Here is a 22099-nt window from a genome sequence, read left to right on the forward strand (position 1 = left end):
AGACGTTTCACTATACAATAAGAACATTTGCTCAACCATGTTCAAAGCAGCATTATTCATAATAGGCAGAAACTGTGAATAATATAGATGACCCTCAACCAAAGAATGGATAAAAAAAATTGTGATGTATTTACACTATGAAATACTATTCAGCCATTAAAATCAGGAAAATTTTCACGCTAAGGTTGGAACTGAAAAGGATCATGCTGAGTGAAGTAACACAGACCCAGAAAGACACACATGATATGTACTCATTTATCAGTGGATTTTAGTCACTTAGTGTAGTCAGATATACTATAATGCACAGACACTGAGAAGATAAGTAACAAGGAGGACCCAAGGGAAGATGCACAAATCTCACTCGGAAGGGGAAACAGAATAAAAAGCGGTAGTGGTTGAAGAGTGGGAACAAGGTAGAAGAGGCAATGCAGAAAGAAATTAGGGAGGCAATCAGATCTGGGGAGAGTAGAGACAGAAGGGTAGAAGGCTTATAGAGAAAAGAAAAATGGTGGGTGGAGCATCTCTGCAACAAGCTGCAGACCAATATCAGAATAGGCCTGGAAGGATATGAGTGGGACTCTAAGACTCCTAGTAGCAGGAGCCACATAAACTGAAGAGGACACCCTTTATCTAGACAAGACTCCTAATGGACAGATGAAATCACCAACCCACCCAAAAAAACCTCAATTTTAAACTTACCCTACCTACATGACCTGCAGGGACAAAGATAGAACAGATAAGGCAGAGATTGAGGGAATGTCCAATCAATGCCTGACCCAACCCTAAGTTCCAATCCATGGAAGAAAATCATCTCCTACCACTATTAATGATACTCTGGTATGCTTGCAGATAGGAAACTATGAGAATTGTTCTTTTGGAAGCTCTACCCTAAAATGGCTCAAAACGGATACTGAGACTCACAAACAAATACTGGATGAAGCATAAGAAGTCTACTGGAAAAAAGCAGGGAAGGATACCTGGATCTAGAGGTGACAAAAGCTACACAAGAAGACCATCAGAGCCTATTAACCAGGAACCAGAGGGTCCTATGGAATCTGAAGCACCAACTAAAGATAATACATGGTCTGGACCTAGGTCCTCTACTTATAAGTAGCTGATGGGACTCTTAGGCTTCATGTGAGCTCACTAGTTAGGGGAGTAGGAGATACCTCTGACATGGACTATGTTGATTGCTTTGTGCTCACTTCCCACTGATGGAGATACCCTACCAGAACACAGGGGAGGAAGATGAATATAATCCTCATGTGAATAAATGAGCTGTGGTGTCTATGTAGGGGGCTCCCTGGGGAGATGTGGAAGGGACCCTGGGAGTGGGAGGAGAGGAAGGAAGGGGTATGACCAAGATATAAATTGAATTATTTAATAAAAAGAGTGAAAAGTTTTTCACCCTTTTCTGGGAATTATCACTAACACAGGACAGCTAATGTGCTTGAATGGTTACTGATTTGTTGTTCATTAGTTGCTTATTTTGAAGATATTTTTCTCTTTTTCCCTATTGTTATGACTCTTCCCCTAGTTTTTTGAAAAATTTTCAACAACTTAATATTTTGCATGGCATTAATTTTATATAGCACAGTTCAGGTAAAATTTGTTTGCCTTGATTTTTACTTTCTCTGATATTTACCTCTGTAGCATCACTATGGTTTTACCATTGAATAAATGGTAGGACTGGTTGAAGATCATGTGGCAGCTTGAACAATGTTTCAACACAATTTCAGTCACTATAAAAAAATTATGACTTTTTTTTGCTTTGTTGACCAAAAATTATGTTCTATATGAGTAACTTGCCTTTATTTTTTTCCATTTCAAAATAATGCTTATGATGTTAAAAGGAAGGATGTTTTATAATTGTTCTAAGCATGATCCCTCAATATTTCCTTTATTGCTATGAAGCTCATTGATAAGTCTGCATAGATATTTTAATGTTAAGACAAGCAAATTTCTTCAGAGATTGATTCTGAGAAAATAATATGGGCATTCCTGTCCCCTTTATGATTCAAGGCTTAACACAAACAAAAAATGAAACTACTGAAATAACTGGCTCAAGGATTGTTATCAAACCAGAAAAGCTTCTGTAAGGTAAATCCAGAAAAAGAGAGAGAGAGAGAGAGAAAGAAAGAAAGAAAGAAAGAAAGAAAGAAAGAAAGAGAGAAAAAGATGAACACAGAAAACTGGAGCACATGTGTCTCTATTTTACATCTGTTGTTTCTGAGGAGCTAAGGATGACTCGAATGACTTCAGGGTGGAAGAGTTAATTTTGAAGGATATAATTCCAATAAAACTTTTCCATTGTTGTGTGTTGGTACTTCATTGTGGTGATCTATATGAAAGGCTTGATTCAGCTGGATCTGATGTTCAGAGATAAACAACCTGTCCAGCATAACTGCCTCTGCAAAATTTTGAGGTGGCACAGCTGGGCTTTATAGCAAATAAAATGAAGACTACACACATTTTATGATCTAGTCTTGAAAGTCACACAGCCTTAGCACTGCAGTATTCGATTTGTCATAGGAGCATAAATCCATCCCAATTCAAGATAAAACCACATACTCCTCACCTATCAGTGGAAAATGAGTCATGAAAAAAGTGCATTTACTCTTAAAGCTTTTAAAACCTGCACAGAGATGGTTCATATCATTTGTATGTAAAACAACCTTGTGCTTTCCCTTGATACTCCAAAAATTCAGTCACTTTGGAACACTAGAACTTAGGCTTATCTCCAGAATTCCATTAGCTATGTCACAACCTAGAGTGTATTTCACAATTCCCACCAGTATAAACAAAAATAATCTAAACAGAAAAATTATCTGTCTCGCTCATCATCAACATAAAATATAAGGAAAGCTATCACATGACCACAAGAACCACATACATTTCAAATGGAAGGAGGAAAATCCCTGATTCATAAAATTGTGCAATTAATGACTCAGTGTAACTGGTTTTTTGATTCTACTCTAGTTCTGCTTCCCAAAAATGGTTGTCAGCAATGTTACAGTTATCTTATTCATTTGTTCTCCCTTTACATTAGGAAGTAAAACTAACTCATCAGTTATGTAATTTTTTTAGGCTTTTAATTGCCTACTGAAGCTTCAGAATCCAGTGTAATATTTTCATTTTTCAGCAACCTAGAAACCATATAAAGTTTCTTATGAGCCCATTTGCGATTAAATCAATTAAATAAAATCATATACATTGTCTTCCATCTCTAGGAAGCCTGTGGGGTACAAGAGCAGCTCTAGGCTCAGAGATCATTCTGCACCCTCCCCAGATGCCTAGGCCACCTGATTCAGAAACAACTGGCCCAGCACATAAAGTGAACCCAGCATAGCCAAGCTACTTGCAGGAACCAAGTACCATTACCATTGTCTCAAGGAAGCCTGTGGAACACAGGAGAGGCTCTAGGCTCAGAAAGCTGTCCATATTTGCCCCAGCAGCCTGCTCTACCTGGGTTACAAAGAGTAAGCCAACAGAGACAGTGAATTCAGCAGAGTGCCCTACCTTCCTTAGCTGCTTCTCCAGCACCCATTCTTGAGACACTGGACATCTCTCATCCTCCTGTAGACAACTTCAGACTCCAGAGACAAGTGGACCCAGTCTGCAGTGCAGGCCTTCTGAAAAAATAATCAACACTACAAACAACCACATGGCTAGAGGCCAGCCTGTGAATACAGTCAACAAAAACCAGGACATCATGGCTTCAGCAGAATCTCTCAAAATCAATGGATATTCTAATGCAGCTGAAATACAGAAAGATGATCTTAAATCAATATTAGGCAGTTATCAGAGGCACATAAAGAGGAAACAAACAAAAAATAGAGGCTATTATTACAGAGAGGAATCCACAATCAAACAGGTGAAAGAAATGAATAAAATCATTCAAGACATGAAAGTGGAATTAGAATCAATAAAGAAAACACAAACTGAGAAAACCCTGGAGATAGAGAACTTAGAGAAGAGATCAATAATCACAGAGGTAAGCATCACCAACACAATACAAGAGATGGAGGAGAGAATTGCAGGTAAGGAAGATACAATTACAGAAATTGATACATCACCCAAAGAAAACATAAAAACAGAAAAGTTCCTTACTCCCCCTCCAAAAAATCCAAGAAATCAAGGACACCATGAAAAGACAAAACCTAAGAATACCAGGAATAGAAGGAAAAGAAGATTCCAGGCTCTCAAGTCCAGAACATAATTTTGAGAAAATCATTGAAGAAAATTTCCCCAACATTAAAGAAGAGATGCCCATAAATATACAAGAGGCTCACAAAACACCTAATAAATTAGACCAGAAAAGAAACTCCCCCCACTTCATAATAATCAAATCACTAAATTTGCAGAACAAAGAAAAATATTAAGAACAGCAAGGGAAAAAGGCCAAGTAACATATAAAGGCAGACCTATCAAAATCACATCAGACTTCTCAAAAGAGATTATGAAAGCCAGAAAGGCCTTAATGGATATAATGTAGACACTAAGAGACCACAAATGCCAAACCAGATTACTATACTCAGCAAAACTTGCAATCAACATAGATGTAGAAAACAAAATATTCCTTGACATAACTAAATTCAAACAATATATGTGCAGCAATCCAGCCGTACAGAAGATACTAGAGGGAAAACTCCAGACCAAGGAGATCAACCACATGCAAGAAAACACAGGATAAAGATACCTTCACAACAATAAAGCAAAAGAAAACAAGCACACAAAAACACAGTCACTACCAACTCTACACAAAAGGAAATGACAATCATTGGTCACTAATATCTACCAACATCAATGGGTTCAACCCTCCAATAAAAAGACACACAGACTAAAAGAATGGTTACAGAAACAGGATCCAGCAATCTGCTTCATCCAAGAAACACACTACTGCAACAAAGATAGACACTGCCTCAGAATAAAGCACAGGAAAAAGTTTTTTTTTTCAAGCAAATGGACCTCTGAAGAAATGTGGAGTAGACATCCCAATATCTATAAAATAGACATAAAATAAAAGTAATCAAAAGAGATGGGAAGGAATAATTCACTCTCATAAAAAAAATTCACCAGGAGGTTATCACAATTATGAACATTTATGCTCCAAACAAAATGGCTCCTGCATTTGTCAAATAAACATTATTAAAGCTTAAAATAAACATGTATCCCAACACCTTAATGGTGGGACAGTTCAACACCCCATTCTCACGAATGGACAGATCATTGATTGAGACAGAATCTAAGTAGGGAAATAATGACACTTACAGAGAACTTAAATCAAATGGACCTAATAGATATCTGCAGAACTTTTCACCCAAACAAAAGAGTGTATGTCTTCTTCTCAACACCTCAAGGAATGTTCTCCAAAATTGAACATGTAGTTGGGCACAAAGCAAGCCTCAACAGATACAAGACTGAAATAATCCCTTGTAACATATCAGACCACAATGGTCTAAAACTAGACTTTAACAATAACATAAATAGCAAAAAGCCTATACATGCATGGAAACTGAATAACTCTCTACTCAACTACAGCTGGGTTGACAGAAATAAAGAAAGAAATTAAAGACTTCATAGAATTCAATGAAAATGAAAATACTACTTACCTTAAGTTAGTTATGGGACAGAATGAAAGCAGTGCTAACAGGAACATTCATAGCACTAAGTGCCTTCAGAAAGAAATCCGAGACATCTCATACAAGTAACTTAATGGCATACCTGAAAGCACACACACACACACACACACACACACACACACACACACAAAAGAAGCAGTCACACCCAATAGGAGTAAAAAAAGAAGCAGTCACACCCAATAGGAGTAGAAAGCTGGAAATAATCATACTCAGAACTGAAATCAATAAATTATAATAAATCAATAAAAAACAAAAACAATTCAAAGAATCAATAAAACCAAGAGCTGGCTCTTTGAGAAAACCAACAAGACAGAAAAACCTTTAGCCAATTAAACTAAAAGACTGACATTCTCCAAACAAACAAAATTAGGAATGAAAAAGAAGAGAAAATGACAGACACTGAGGAAATACAAAGAATCATTAAGTCCTACTTCAAAAGCCTATATACAAAAAAATTGAAATTCTAAATGAAAAGGACAACTTTCTTGATAGATTCCATTTACCTGAGCTGAATCAAAAGCAGGTAAGTGAATTATATTGTCCTAAATCCCATAGGGTTATAAAAGCTCTCATCAAAAGTCTCCCTTTAAATAAAAATCCCAGAGCCAAGTGGTTTCAGCACAGAATTCTACCAAACCTTCAAAGACTATTCTTCAAACTATTCCAAAAAATAGAAACAGAAGGAACATTCTCAAACTCATTTTATGAGGCCATAGTCACCTTGATAGCTGAACCACATAAAGACCCAACAAAGGAAAAATATCAGACCAATCTTTTGTTATGAACATTGATTCTAAAATACTCAATAAAATACATGCAAACTAAATCCAAGGACACATCAAAAATATCCTCCACCATGACAAAGAAGGCTTCATCCTAGGCATGCAGGGGTGGTTCAACATATGGAAATCCATCAATGTATTCACCATATAAACAAAGTGAAATTAAAAACAAAACCATGATTATCTCTTTAGATGCTTATTAGTATAATGTCCTTGTGGAATGTATACAATTTAACCTTGCTAATATAAATGGTGATTTTTCTACCTCACTACCTTGTTTCAGTCTGAACATTGAATTGTGATGCTTAGAATAAGCATGTCAACTTTGTGTAAACATGCTACCAATGGTGAGCAATGGATACATTAGGTTGCAACATCCTGGTTCAGAGGGGAGGAGAAGGAAAAGGTATGGAAGGAGAAATCCAAGAGGAGAGGATCAGGAAAGATCAAGAAAAATGAACCAGACCTAAGATATGACTAAAAAGCAAGTATAGTGTGGGAAATTTGACTGGGAGGAAGCTATACCAGCATGGAGGTCTAGGATAAAGTAATTATTGCCCAGCATTATTCTCTAGGTTAATTAAATAAATCTTACACTCTGTGTGGTGTTTTGGGTATACAGATAATTTAGAAATAGCTACTTGTTAACTAAAAGATAATTCATTATTAAATATTAATAATCATCAACAGGTGCTGGAAAAGCATTTGACAAAATCCAACACTTGTTCATGTTTATAGTTTTGGAGAGATCAAGGATAAAAGGCAGATACCTAAATATAGTAAAGGGAATATACAGCAAGCTGATAGCCAATATCAAACTAAACAGTGAGAAACTTAAATCAATCCCACTGAAATCAAGGAAAAGGGAAGGCTCCACACACTCACCATATCTCTTCAACAGAGTGCTGGAAGTACTAGGTACTAAGGTAGAGATAAGACAACTAAGGGAGATAAAGGAGAAACATCAGAAAGGAAGAAGTCAAAGTATCATTATTTGCATACATGATAGAATACACGAGTGACCCCAATAAGTCAACCAGAGAACTTTTACAGCTAATAAACATCTTCAGCAAAGTAGCTGCATACAAAATTAAGTAAAGAAAAAGTAAAACAACAAAACAAAACAAAAACCAGAATCTCTCCTAGCTACAAAAGACAAAAGTGCTGAGAAAGAAATTAAGGAAACAACACCCTTCATGGTAGCCACAAATAACATAAAGTACCTTGGTGTAACTCCCAGGCTCATGGGTTGGTAGGATTAACATAGTAAAATTGGCCATCCTACCAAAAGCAGTCTACTGATTCAATGCAATTCCCATCAAAATACCAACATAATTCTTTACAGACATTGAAAGAAAATCCTCAACTTCATATGGAAAAAAAAATAAAGAACTTAGAATAGCTAAATAAAATCCTGTACTTCTGAAGGTATCTCCATTGCTGATCTTAAATAGTAGTAAGGGCGACAGTAATACAAATGGCATGGAACTAGCATAAAAATAGATTGGAGGATCAATGTAATCAAATCAGAGACCCAGAAATAAACCCACACACCAATGGACACTTGATTTTTTGACAAATAAGTGAAAACCATACAATGGAAACAAGATAGCTTCTTCAACAAGTGGTGCTGGTCCAACTGGATGTCTACATGTAGAAAAATGCAAATAGATCCAGACTATCACAAAACTAAAGTCCAAGTTGATCAAAGACTTCAACATAAAACCAGATACACTAAATCCGCTAAAAGAAAATGTGGTGAAGAACCTTAAATCTATTGGCACATGAGACAACTTCCTGAACAGAACACCAATAGCTCAGGCCATAAGATCAACAATCAATAAATGGGTTCTCATGAAACTGAAAATCTTCTGTAAAGCAAAGGACATGGTCAACAGAACAAAATGACAGCCTAAAGACTGGGAAAAGATCTTCACCAACCCTATATCTGACAGGGGTTATATCCAAAATATATAAATAACTCAAGAAATTAATCACCCACAAATCAACTAATCTATTTAAAAAATGTGGTATAGAGAGAACAGAGAACTCTCAACACAGTTGAGAAATGACAGAGAAACACTTAAAGAAAGGCTCACTGTCCTTACTCATTAGGGAAATGCAAATCAAAACAATTCTGAGACTCCATCTCACACCCATCAAAATGGCTAAGATCAAAGGCTCAAGTGATAGCATATGCTGAAGAGGATATGGAGAAAGGGGAACCCTCCTCCATTGCGGATGGGAATGTAAATTTGTACAACCACTTTGGAAATAAATCCACTACGTTCTCAGAAAACTAGGAATAATGCTACCTTAAGACCCAGCATATACGTAAAAGATGTTTAAGTATAGAACAGGAACATTTGCTTTATCATACTCATAACAGCTTTATTTATAATAGCCAGAATCTGGAAACAACCTAGATAGCCCTCAACCAAAGAATGGATACAGAAATTGTGGTACATTTACACAATGGAATACTACTTAGTAATAAAAAAAAAAAATCATGAAATTTTCAGGCAAATGGATGGAGCTAAAAACAGAAAAATCATCTTGAGTAAGACAACTCTGAAGCAGAAAGACATGCATAGTACATACTTACAAGTAGATATTAGCCACATTGTATAGGATAAACATAATAAAATCTACAGTCCTAAAGATTGTAAACAACAAGTAGAAACCTAGGGAAGGCGCTAAATTTTCATTCAGAAGGGAAAACAGGATAGACAGCCAAGTGGTAGAAGAGGGGGAGCAGGACGTGAGCCTACTACAGATGTTCTCTGAAAGACTCCACCCAGTTGGGATAGAAGCAGATGCAGAGACTCAGCTAAACTTTCGACAGACCACAACGAGCCCTATGGAAAAAGGGGGAGATAGAAGGATCCTGAGGGGACAGGAGCCTCACAAGGAGATCAACAAAGCCAAAAATTAATCAAACAAACAAACAAACAAAATCACCAGGCCCTAGTTGGTACTTCAGAGACTGACGCATCAACCTAAGACCATGCAATAAAGAGGATCTAGAGCCCCTGCTCAGAAGTAGCCCAATGGACAGCTCAGTTTCCATGTGATTTTCTTAGTAAGGGGAGAAGAATCAGTTTCTGACATGAGCTTAGTTGCCTGTTCCTTGATCACTTCTCCCTGGTTGGGCAACCTAGCCAGCCACAGAGGAAGAGGATCTAGGTAGTTCTGATGGGCCCTGATAGGGTAGGGTCAGACAGTAAGGAAGACTTTCCCTATCAGTGTACTAAGGAAGAGAAATAGGGAAGGAAAAGGAAGGGAGGGTAGGACTAGGGGGAGATGATGGAGGGGGCTATAACTGGAATACTAAGTGAATTAATTGTAAATAAAAATAAAAATAGAAAGAAAATAAAAAATGTACACAAACTTCTCCATTAAATAGAATCATATACAAATATTTCACCTTGAAATGAGTATTTCTTATTGTTTTTTTAATTTACTTTACATCTTTGTCATAGCCCCATAGTTCTCCCCACCCAGTCCCATTCTCCTTCCCTCATAAAGTGGAGCTCCCATTCCTATTCAAACCAGCTCATCAGGTTATTTCGGTACTTAGCATGTCCTCCTCTTCCCCTGTGAAATGCTCACTTCCCCTGTGGCCTTGCAAGAAAGACTCACCAGAGGGAAGTTATAAAAAAGCTGGCAAATGAGTCCATATCCAATGCAATCCCCAGTTCCCTTACTGCAGGACCCACGTGAGTCCTAAGCTGTCCATTTGCTACATCTTTGTAAGGGGCCTAGGTCCAGTACACGCATGGTTCTTGGTTAATGCTTCAGTGACAGCAAGCACCACTGGGCCCTGTGTAGTTGGCTCTGTTGGTTGGAGGTTGGGGGTATCTCTGTGACAAACTGGAGACCTAAGTCAGGGTAGCTCCTGTGAGGATATGAAGGAGACTCAACAGAGACACCTAGTAACAGAGGCCATAGAGACCAAAGAGGACACCCTCTAAACTAGACTAGTCTCCCACAGAGGAAGCGGAACACCAACTCACCCACAAAAACTTCAACCCAAAATTTGCCCTGTCTACAAGATGTGCAGGGATAAAGATTGAGCAGAGGGAGCAGAGATGGAGGGAATTCCTAACCAATGCCTGTTCCAACCAAAGACACACCCTATCAGAAAGTGCCAGCCCCTAACACTTTGAAAGTTACTCTGCTAAACTTGCAGATAGGAGCCTGTCAGAGTTGTCCCCTAAAAAGCCCTACAGAGCAGCACCTGAAAACAGATGCTGAGACATCTATGCAAACCTTTGTCCATGCATAGGGAGACTGTGGAACAGGGGGAGGAAAAAGAACAGGACCTGCTTGTGACAGAAACTCCACAAAAAGTGAACCTTGGTTCATATTAGCCTCGTCTACAATTTCTTTGTGACAAGAAATACAAAGATACCCCATTATTTAAATGAGATAGGCTGTAAAACATGCCTTCAAAATATTATTTTTCTACATGACTGACCTTACTTGGCTTAAGATCAAGTCATTTTGTGATGTAACCAAACAAATTTATAGCCACACTTGGGTAAATGTAATCTTTAGACTATTTATATGATAATGCTATGCATTTTATCTTCATATTCTCTTATTTGCAGTTTTAAATACAAGATACTATGCATAGAACTGAATAAACAAACTGCCATGCATAATTTTCTCTATGTTTTTACAAAATTCTTCTTTAAGATGAAAGACTTTTAATCTACAAAATCTCTCTATTTTCTCATTATCATATGATCTAAAAGGAAGCAGCACTTCCTTTAGTGATTGCTTCAGTTTTCTTAGCCAGCTGAATTTACAGATTTAAGTTTGGTTTTCTACATTACTGCAGGTGTTGTTCACTATAATTAAACACATGACAAGAAAGTCCAGCTGACTCCTGCCAAGGGTTTGATGGCAGTATATATGACCCTGAGGTCTGTAGCAAAACCCTCATAACCTCCGGATTCTGGCCAGTCTACATCCCTGAAGCTGCCTCTAAATTTCCACAGTCTCCTTATGGCCTCTTCTAATCCTTATGGGAACTCAGTTAGATGCTTATCATGAACCATGCAACTTCCTCACAAAGCCATGAGATTCAAGACTAATCTATTAAGTAGGAGGAAATATGCTCAAAGCAATTTGTCTACGAAGCCTCAGTTACCAAAAAACAGCTGACAGAGAAGAATTACAAATGAGCTTGTATCTTTCAGACTAACAGAGGACATAACACTTCAACTCTATTATGGCTCATTAGTCTTTCTAAACATCATAAGCATCTCTGAAAGAATAAAGGTAACTTGAACATAAAAGATGGAAATACTCCACCAATAAGCTAACTACAGTTGTGTAACTCCTTGTGCAGAAAAATATATCTTTTAAAAAAGGAAAGGAAACATGCCTGCTCCAAAAATTACAAATCCTTTAGTAATGAGTCTTAATTAAAATGAACTGGAGGAACTTCAAGAACAATAAGTTAAAAGAACTATTGCAACTTTCTTTAAATAACTCTAACAACACATAAGTATTTTTCAAGAGAACAAAGACGAAGATGAATAAAATAGGAAAGTTGATCTAAGATATGAAAACAATTCAACTAAGCACTGACTTGCTGAAGGATACTTAAACTGAAATGTTAATGGAAATATAAAACAATAAGTCATATAAAACCCTTAAAGTAAAGTGAAATAGATGGTGTGGAATTAAGGAGTAACATCTTTGAAGACTTGATAGAGGAATGTGATCAGATTATAAAAGTCACTGATAGCTGTAGAAAAAAACATAAAGGGAGCATTGTAGAATGTTCAGATATCCTGAAAAGACAGTAAATGTAGCATAAATAGATATACTTTGTTCAAGTGAATAGTATTGTTCCCTAAAGGATATGAGTAATTCAACACACATATCAATTTGAGACATTGGCTAATTTACTATTAGTTATAATTCAGAAAGGCCATAGAGACAGTGAAATCATCAGGCTTAATGATGTTGCTCTTTATCCACCATGACTAAATAGGAAGAACATATTGCTAAAGATCATATTGATTGCTAGACATAAAGAAATAAATCTGAAAAAAGCAATGACTCCCCCACCTGCTCACACACACACACACACTTCTCCATGTTGGTTAGCGTTTATTGTGTGGGACAGTGCTATGCATGGGGAAGAAAGACATCAAGGTCTTAACTATCATTGCATTCTGAACGTTACAGTAATGGCCAGCCAGGAAGGGTATGTTCACTGGTACAAAGGTGGCATAACTCTCATGCTATAAATAGCCTCTTTCTGGTTTTACTTAAAGCCAGCTCCACGGGAATATCATTATCATTATATAAACAATTACATACACACATATTCACACAGACCCATACGCACAGATTGAGAAGGAAAGCGATTGTGTGCGTGTGTGTGTGTGTGTGTGTGTGTGTGTGTGTGTGTTGGGGAAGAGTTTGTGATTTTATTATATCATAACATTTTTAGAACAAGAAAAAATGGTGACAAAAGTAGGAACTAGGAAAGGAGATGAAAGGAAAGGAGAGAAAAAAATATAAGACTAAGGAGAAAGTTTCCTTTCCTTACCTTTTATCACATTTTCCTGCACCACTGTAAGTACAAAGTGATAGTGCATGCCACGGGTATGAGTTGCGTTCTTGTAAGAAAATAACCTTCTTTTCCATGGGTCTAGATAAATAATAGTTTGCAGATGTTAGCTAATTGGATAAACACCATAATCACTTGCTCTTTAAAGTGTGAGAACTGTTTGAAATATGTAAGCTGGGCTTGCTTTAAGCTCTGTGAGACAGGGAATCTGGACTTCATAATTTCCTTTGATTCCAAGGCATGGGGTGGGGGTGGGAGGGCATGAAGTTAGCTGATTTCCTCAGGACACTGCAAATAACAGGCAGGACCAAGACATGCCACTACATATTTGTCTTTTTATTTTTCGTAATACATTCAGAGTACAGGGAAGAAAGAGTGGGTCATGGTTCAAATCAGTTTGTTTCTCAATATGCCTTGAGTTCAGTGTGAAAAGAAAGTAAATTGGTGAGGCAAGACCCAAAGTAAGCTTCAGGATATTATGCTACTCTTCAATGTCTTTTTGGAAATAGCTTAAGATTTTTGAGAATCTGTGTTTTGGCATACTGGACTATACTTAATTTTCTAAGCCATTTCCTGCTCACGCATTCTGTTCTAAAAATAAAGATTTTTGAGGAGCAAAATGACTAGTTTATGTCTGTATGCAATATTGCCTAAAGTGAATTAAAATGATATGTTTGTTTAAGTAGTTACATAAAACATAAAATTATTTTAAAAGCAGTTGCATGCCTTTATATCATTGTGGGCACGCATGTGTGTGTGTGTGTGTGTGCATGCACGCACGTATGTGCGTGGGTCTGTGTTCAGACAAATAAAATCTTTATACTAGATGGGTAATGTTTTTTATTTGCATCAGATGCTTCGAATTATACAGTCATCACATTTGGTAAATACACTTAGCAAACACAGTTCCTAGTTGTTGCATAAATAAAACCACATGCTGTAAAAGTCAGGACAAAAGAAACGCTCTGCAAAGAACACTGAAGGGGAATGCTTCACAAAACTTATGACACATATCTCACAAATTCACTGATATAAAATTCTAAAATTGCTAGAACCAGGAAATTCTGGAATATATATATCTTGTCATTTTATTTAAAGTCATTTTAGTTAGTGGAGAAAATTAAGAGTGGTATATAGACCCCACTCAATTATTTATTGGGTAAAAATCAATGAATCAGGTGAAGCTTCGTTAAGAATTGTGGAAAAAAAAAACAACAACGCACTTATTCACTTATTTCAACCATGTGCTGTTTGCCTCAGTTAACACAAACATACCCGATATGGAAAAGAAGGTGATATCAAAGTAAAACAGTCTTTCTCTTTTGGTTAGTATATTATGTGTCTATTTATTGGGACAGGAACAGCTGAGTTGGTAAATTTTTGTTTGTTTGTTTGTTTTGTTTTTTTAGGTAAAAGAAGTTTTAAGAAAACATTTCTGAAGAAAGTACAGTGATTTTTCATGTTACAAAGATACTGATACAATATCAAAGAAATAATTTTTTTTTCCTTCACACATCTATGGAGTATAGTAATGAAGGAAATATTAGGAGTTTTTATAAAACTTTATATATAGGAAACCATGACTGAAAATCATACTTAATGAATACTTTCCAATACTGATGTTTGCCGTATAGTGAATTAACTATGATTAATTTATTTTCAGCATTGAATGGTGTCCTAGAGAATTAATCATACAAACGTGTATGTTTGCTTATTTCTAAGAGTCTCCATAATGCTGAAATGAATTATTTCTCACAAATAATCATGGATTTTCCATTCCATAACCAAAGAATTTGTACATCATTTTAGTGCTTAAATTCTTCTCATAACAGTGCTGCATGATGTATTTTTAGATAAGAAAATTGAAGATCAAAATTATTTCTTTACATCTACAGAGCTGGTATGTAGTGGAGCTATGATTATACTTCATTTGAACTTTTAAATCTGTGCCAAAAAACCAAACCGTATGATGAAAAAAATTTGAACTCATACACAAATCAACAAAGGTGATTTTGTGTAACTTTCTACATTTCTCCATGTGAGTATATGGTTTTAATGTACAAGGTTTAGCATGCAACATACTAGCAAATATTTTTTCACTTACCTCCTTATTTTATTGTTGTAGAGCTTCATCCATCAAAATGAACATGCACAGGCAATCCAAACAGACATTAAAGAGTTCTTATTTTTGTCACTAGGCCCTTCCCTTATTGGACGGTATTTTTTTATCTTTTCTTATATTTCAATATTTATTCGGTTATGTTACACTAAATAGCATACAAAATTGGTTATGATTTTCATTAAAAAACACATGATGCCCTAGCATTATGGATGGAATGTGTGACTGACCAGACAGTAAACTCTCTCTCTCATCTCTTAGTTTTGGAAGGTGTTTTCCTGAACTTTATATTTAAGTAATAAGTTTTTTTCTTCTCAAGTCTCTGATGGGGTTGAAGACTAGATAGTACAGTTTCACAGTTAGACTTAAGATGGTTAGGATTTAAGAATATGTTTTAAGGTCTAGAAATATGTTTTTTTAAGTGGATAAATACAAGATAGAGAATTATTTAAGTACAAAATTTTAGACTCACCTTATGAGATAGATAAAGTATTTCCTTCAAGTTTGGCAAATACAAATGAGCTGAACATTTGGGGGGGGGCTGGGCTCAAGACAGAGTTTCTCTCTGTAGCTTTGGCTCTTCTAAACTTACTTTGTCGACCAGGCTGGCCTCAAATTCACAGAGATCTGTCTGCCCGAGTGCTGGGATTATAGGTGCGCACCACGGTGCCTGGCTGGTCTTAACAAGTTGAATGTAACATTTACATATAGCTCTCCTGATTGTTTCACAACTGTTCGCACTGTATGTAGTTTACTATAAATAAATAAAGGCCATATGGAAAAAACCTAGTCACACATTTGTACTGATACCCTTGCTGACCTCTGTCTTTGAGTCTGAAGATGTAAAAAAGAACAAAAGAGATCTCATGGAGCATCCATGATGCCCAAAGGCCAACTCAGAGATTTAAAATAAATGGCATTATGGGGGAAAATAACTTCTTAAATTTGAAAGAGAAAAGTATTTTCTTTTTTGAAAATATTTTAATTTGATTATACTTGATATTTATCAGTACTACAGGAAAAAATATAACTGAAACAACATACAGTTTTTAGGGCACATTCTGTCATGACAGGATGGTCTGCTTCTGGCGACAAAAGTTAGAACACAGAAGATGGTCTGTTCGGACTCCATATTGCTCATTACTAGGGACTTCACTAGGTGCCATTCTTGTAGATGTCTGGGAGTTTCCATTGCACCGTGTTTCTACGTCAGCCACCAAATTCTCCCCAGTTCAGCTGTCTCTCTGAGTATGCTCTCCATCTGAACACATTCTGTACTATGCAAGGCTCCCAGCAGGAGCACTGGTACATCAGACCATCTTGAAATCTTTGATCTACAGTATGTCCTGAATGCAAGATGTGCTGGGGTGATGTTGGAACACAGCACTTTCTCAAGATCCAGCTATGCCACTCCTAGGCCTGTATCCAAAACATGCTCAAGTATATAACAAGGACATTTGCCCAACCATTTTCGTAGCAGATTTATTCACAACAGCCAGAAACTGGAAAAAAAAAAAAAAAAAAGTCCCTCAACTGAGAAATGGATACAGAAATTGAGGTACATTTACACAATGGAATACTACTCAGCAATTAAAATCAAGGAAATCATGAAATTTGCTGGCAAATGGTGGGATCTAGAAAAAAAAAATCACCCTGAATAAAGTATCCCAGAAGCAGAAAGACAAACATGGTATATACTCATATGAGGGGATATAAGACATTAATATAGGATAAACATACTAAAATCTTTATTCCTAAAGAAGCTAAGCAAGCAGGTGGACCCCAGATAAGATGATCAATCATCACTCAGAAGACAAATGAGATGGACATTGGAAGAAGGAGAAAATAGGCAACAGGACAGGAACCTACCACAAAGGACCTCTAAAAAAACTCTATCCAGCAGTGTATCAAAGCAGATGCTGAGACTCATAACCAAACTTATGAAAGAATGGAGATGTGGAAAGACCTGGAGGGGACAGGAGCTCCAGAAGGAGAACAACAGAACCAAAATATCTGGGCATAGGGGTCTTTTCTGAGACTGATACTCCAACCAAGGACTGTTCATGGATATAACCTAGAACCTCTGCTCAGATATAGCCCTTGGAAGATCAAGTGGGTACCCTAGTAAGGGGAAAAGGGACTGTCTCTTACATGAACTCAATGGCTGGCTCTTTGATCACTTCCCCCTGAGGTGGAGCAGCCTTGCCAGTCCACAGAGGAGGACAATGCAACCAGTCCTGATCAGTCCTGATAGGCTAGGGTCAGATGAAAGGGGAGGAGGAATTCCCCTGTCATTGGTCTGAGGGAGAAGCATGGGAGGAGATGAGAGAGGGAAGGTGGGATTGGGGAGGAATGAGGTAGCTACAGCTGGGATACAAAGCAAATAATCTGTAATTAATATAAAAAAATAAAAATGTAATTAAAATATTTTGAATGATGCTGTCCATGTTTTATTCTAACACTTTTATTGTTTTAAATTTCAAATTGAGTAATTTGGTCCACATGGATATGACTTTGTACAGGGTGATAGATATGTATCTAATTTCAGTATTATATATGTAGACATCCAGTTTTCCCATCACCATCCATTAAAAATGATGTCTTATTTCTGATTTGTGTCTTTGACCTCTTTCTCAAATATTAAATGGTTGTAGCTATGAGTACTCATGTTGGGACTTCTATTATTTCAATTGGCATATAGGTGTGTTATTATGAAATTATCTATTGATTTTATTAATATAGTTTTAATATATTCAGACATCTGAAACAACAATCACCCACCTTTTCTTCTTTTGCTCAAAATGATTTTTTTTGTGTTTTACATTTTGGGGGGTTCTCTTCTGATCCATATGAATTTTAACCTATATTTTTTTTTTCTATTATTGTGAAATAGATTGTGGGTATTTTGATTGGAATTGCTCTGAATTTGTAAATTGCTTTTGATAGGATGATCATTTTTTACAATATTAATCTTACCAAGTTGGTGATATAAAGTGAGAAAGGGAATGATAAGGAAAGGGCTTCATATAGGGAAGAAGGTCAATATAGAAGAAGAGCAAAGGCTACATATACAAAGAATGTTTGATAAAACCTCAAAGAATCACATAATTTTGTTTACCTAAAAGCATACATAATATATGTAAGTGTATATGTGTGAATATATAAGAGAAGTTAAGTGACTTTGGAAACGTTCTGCACAGGAACCATAGACTATCAATTCCACAGTATCAGATAGACACAAAAAATCTCCTTTTCATTGGGTTAGAGTTGTCCAAATGACTCCCAAAACAATATGGGCTTCATTTAAGCCCATCATTTGCTATTTTAGCGGCTCTACAAATATTTAGATTTGATGATTATTTTAAAGATTTGTCTACTATTTTTTTTTTACTTTAACTATAATGAGGTACATTTTAAGTTACATTTACTAACATACTGAATGATAAAGAGCTGGCAAACTTTGTAGAAGAAATAGCACAGCAAAGTTAAACAAAGTATGTAAATTCAGCTGCCTGCTTAAATATCCATTTGGTCTACTAATTACTAACTTTGGGTAATGATATTAATTTTTTATTTTAATTAAATGGAAAAATAGCTCCTCTCATTGGGGTTCAAATATGGAATTAACACTAAAAATAAAAAAAGCAATATCAGAGTGATAATAGTCAATCAGTACATATTTTTATTATTCATTTTTTCAAAGAGGTAGTTAAGTGATAAAGGAAAAATAGTAAAAATCAACCAACTATAATTAACTAGGGAGTGCACTTAATAATTCCAGGAAATATAAAATATGTAAAAATTGTAGAGTGGGATGGAGGGGCTTTACTAATGACCTTTGCAAGGAAAAAAAAATAACAAAAGAGCAGAACCAGTGATCTATAAAAGAGATCTTTAGAAAGAGAAAATCAGCACAAAATTAAGAATCACAGAATTACAGTAGCAATTGAGGAAAAAAAAACATTGAGAGAAGTTTTTAATTGGTATTCACTTTTTCTTTAAAAAAAAAACTTCATCATGAAAGTTCTAAATATATTCTGCAATTATTACTGTACAGTCTAAAGGAAAAAAAATAATGGGAGAGGACAGACTGAGAAAGAACAGACCAAGAAAAGATATCTATTTTTTTTAAGGTCACAATCTATTGTTTTATATAAACAAATTTCATGTCAATTAGTAATATAAACAATAATATATTTCATGTCCTATTGTGAAAATTACATGGTATGAGTTGCAAATAAATTAAGGTAGTTTAATGTTTATTTATCCTTAAACTTTTTACTTCTCTTCAAATGATGCAAATTGCACAAGAAAGAAAACATTAATTTTGTGCGTGACAGAGAACTAATTGATAGAAAAAAAGCAGTTATATATTTCATAATGTAAAATAACATAGTGTGTTATCTACAGTCCTATCACAATTGCTTTTATGCAAGCTATACTCTCAGTGAGGTTTGCCACGATGTTGATATTACTGTGTGAAAAGAGGTTAATTTTTTAACTGCAAAAGTAAAAATTTTAGTCATGGTGCTTTACAGAGTTTCTTAATCAAGCCTCTATGTGTGTTGATATAGAGGAGGAAGGACTTGATCTGGGGTCTACTCTATTCTGTGAATCCTGGAATATTCTTTTCCTTAAAGGTGACATTTTATGATACAGTTTACCATAGTGATGATCTCATTCTTAGATTAATTTTTTCATTGTGTCTTGTTTATAAAGTACTAATTATACTCTTCATTCAAAGAAATATTATTATTTTTTACCTATTGTAATGAACTCACAAGTCAAAAGAGCACAGAGCCAGATAAATGTAACCAGGTAACCACTTAAATAAACACTTGTTTAGTCCCCAGTTCTACACACCTCAGTGAACTTCTACACAATTAGAATGGCTATTCTGAAGCTATGGGGCTTCAGCTTTAGGGTTTTTCACTTTCATCATCAAATACTTTTCTTATAGTTGAAAACTTATACAATACCCATCTTGTTTTTTTTTTTTTGTTTTTTTTTTTTCCATTTCTCAGATAAACCTCTCCAATTTCAGGCGTTCTCTATTACTTTAGAAAAAATAAAATAAAAGATGTCCCATTAAAACAACAGCAGCAGCAATAATGACAAATAAAAACAAACCCAATTTTTAAAAAAATGAAAATAAACAGCAAAAAAGTGCAAGAAACAAAGAAACACATGCACACCACCAAAGCACAAAATCAGAAAACAGAAGAGGGATATATATAAAATTATACCAGCAAAATTCCAAATATTAGAATGTATCAACACAAAACAATGTGAGACAAGACTCTACCAAGACACCATTGAGTTCATTCTGTGTTGACTATCTACTGCTTGTCTAGGTTCTACCAGGAAGTACAGTAGCCATTGAGACTTCACTGGAGAAAACTGATTTTTCCTTTCTGAGCAGTTGTTGATTAGACATAGCTCCTTGCCTAAGAATAGGAGATCATATCTACTTCCTCCTCTCAGTGCTGGAACCTGTCAGGTTCCTAAGAGGTACTGCAAAGGCTGCCATAGTCTCTGTGAGTTCATATGTGTGTAAGTCGTGTCTACAAGGTCTTGTTTCCTTTCTGTCTTTCATCCCCATTGGCTCTTAAATGCTTTCTGCTTCCTTGTCTGCAGAGTTTCCTGATAGTAGTGGTTTGATGAAGATACCCAGTTAGGAGCAAGTGTTCCAAAGTCTTACTGTCTACACATAGCCTAGTGGTAGATCTATGTGCTAGTTCCTATCTGCTGCAATAGTGGGCCTCTCTAATGGTGGCTGAGAAGGACAGTAATTATGGCAATAGTACAATGTTATTAGAGGTCATTTTATTGGTATTCTCTTTTAGCAGAACAATAGTATTTGATTTCCTCTACATCTATACCATACTGTTCTCTTGTTTGGCCATGTGAGCATTGTCAGACATGGATTCCATTTATCTGAATGGGTCTTAAATATAATCAGAGACTGGTTGGTTACTCCCACAACTTATGTGGCAATATCCACTCTCACACCATGTAAGGAGGTCTCCAGTGTAGATTACATTCATTTAAGCTGGATTAGAGGTAACCTTCTTCCTTTGGTAGTATGAAAGTACCTTTCATAGGTATGCTACTCAACAAGGCTGAAGACTCTAGTTATGTATCATCTCAACTTCTTTGTATTTAATGAGATATGTGGGTGTTGTCTTTAGCAATAGAGTCTTACATTAAGTTGTGGAGAGCTTTTAATGTGCATATACCCTACATATCCCCCAACCAAATTAATAAAAAATCTGTGATAGAAAAGAAATAAAAGAAAGCAAACCCGATTACCTTTTGATTCTCTTTTAGGATGCATGGGTTATTTTTTTCTGTATCACCATTCTTCTCAACACCTAACAGTAATATTTTTCAGTCTTTTTTCTTAATGTTATACTGTATCTGTACTTATGTGCTGGGACTGTATATTTAAAAGTTGAATTCTATGAGATCTGGTTGCAGTCTGGACATAAACATTTATCACGTTCATTGATCAATTGTTTTAAACATTGCTCTCCAGTATCTCTTATTGGCTAACAAAGAAGCTAAAGAGCCAATGACTGGGCAAAAGAGACAGAAAGACTGGAATTGCAATCCTGTGAGGAGTCTCAGGTGGGAACCACGAGATAGAGAAGAAAGAGAACAAAGAAGAAGTAGAGAAAGGATGTGGCCATGAGGACTGACATGATGGAGCAGAAGTAGATCAGGCAGTACCAAAATGGCAAGTAATTTGTGACCTGTGGCTGGGAAGTAGCCTCACTAGCATAGAGGGGTTGAATAGATCATATCTGCACTGCTGTAGTGCCTTAAAGTTTATTTAAAAAAATCTATAGGTCCCTGTCTCCTTTATTTGGGAATTAAAACAGGTGATTAGAAGAGACCACCTCCCCATAACAAATCTTTTCAGGTGTGCGCTTAAGAAGTTCTATCTTTTGCTGCTCTC

At 36.0% G+C, this 22099-nt stretch overlaps 1 long non-coding RNA gene across 2 annotated transcripts in view; it reads right to left on the reverse strand.

The window, feature by feature from the left end:
* Positions 1-3619, reverse strand: part of LOC132656649 (uncharacterized) — a 104713-nt gene extending 101094 nt beyond the window's left edge. For both annotated transcript variants that reach the window (XR_009594369.1, XR_009594368.1), the window contains exon 1: positions 3520-3619. This is a non-coding gene — a long non-coding RNA (uncharacterized LOC132656649). The remainder of the gene's footprint in view (positions 1-3519) is intronic.
* Positions 3620-22099: the final 18480 nt, after the last annotated feature.

The sequence above is a fragment of the Meriones unguiculatus genome, chromosome 9 (assembly GCF_030254825.1).
Source record: "Meriones unguiculatus strain TT.TT164.6M chromosome 9, Bangor_MerUng_6.1, whole genome shotgun sequence".
NCBI lineage: Eukaryota > Metazoa > Chordata > Mammalia > Rodentia > Muridae > Meriones > Meriones unguiculatus.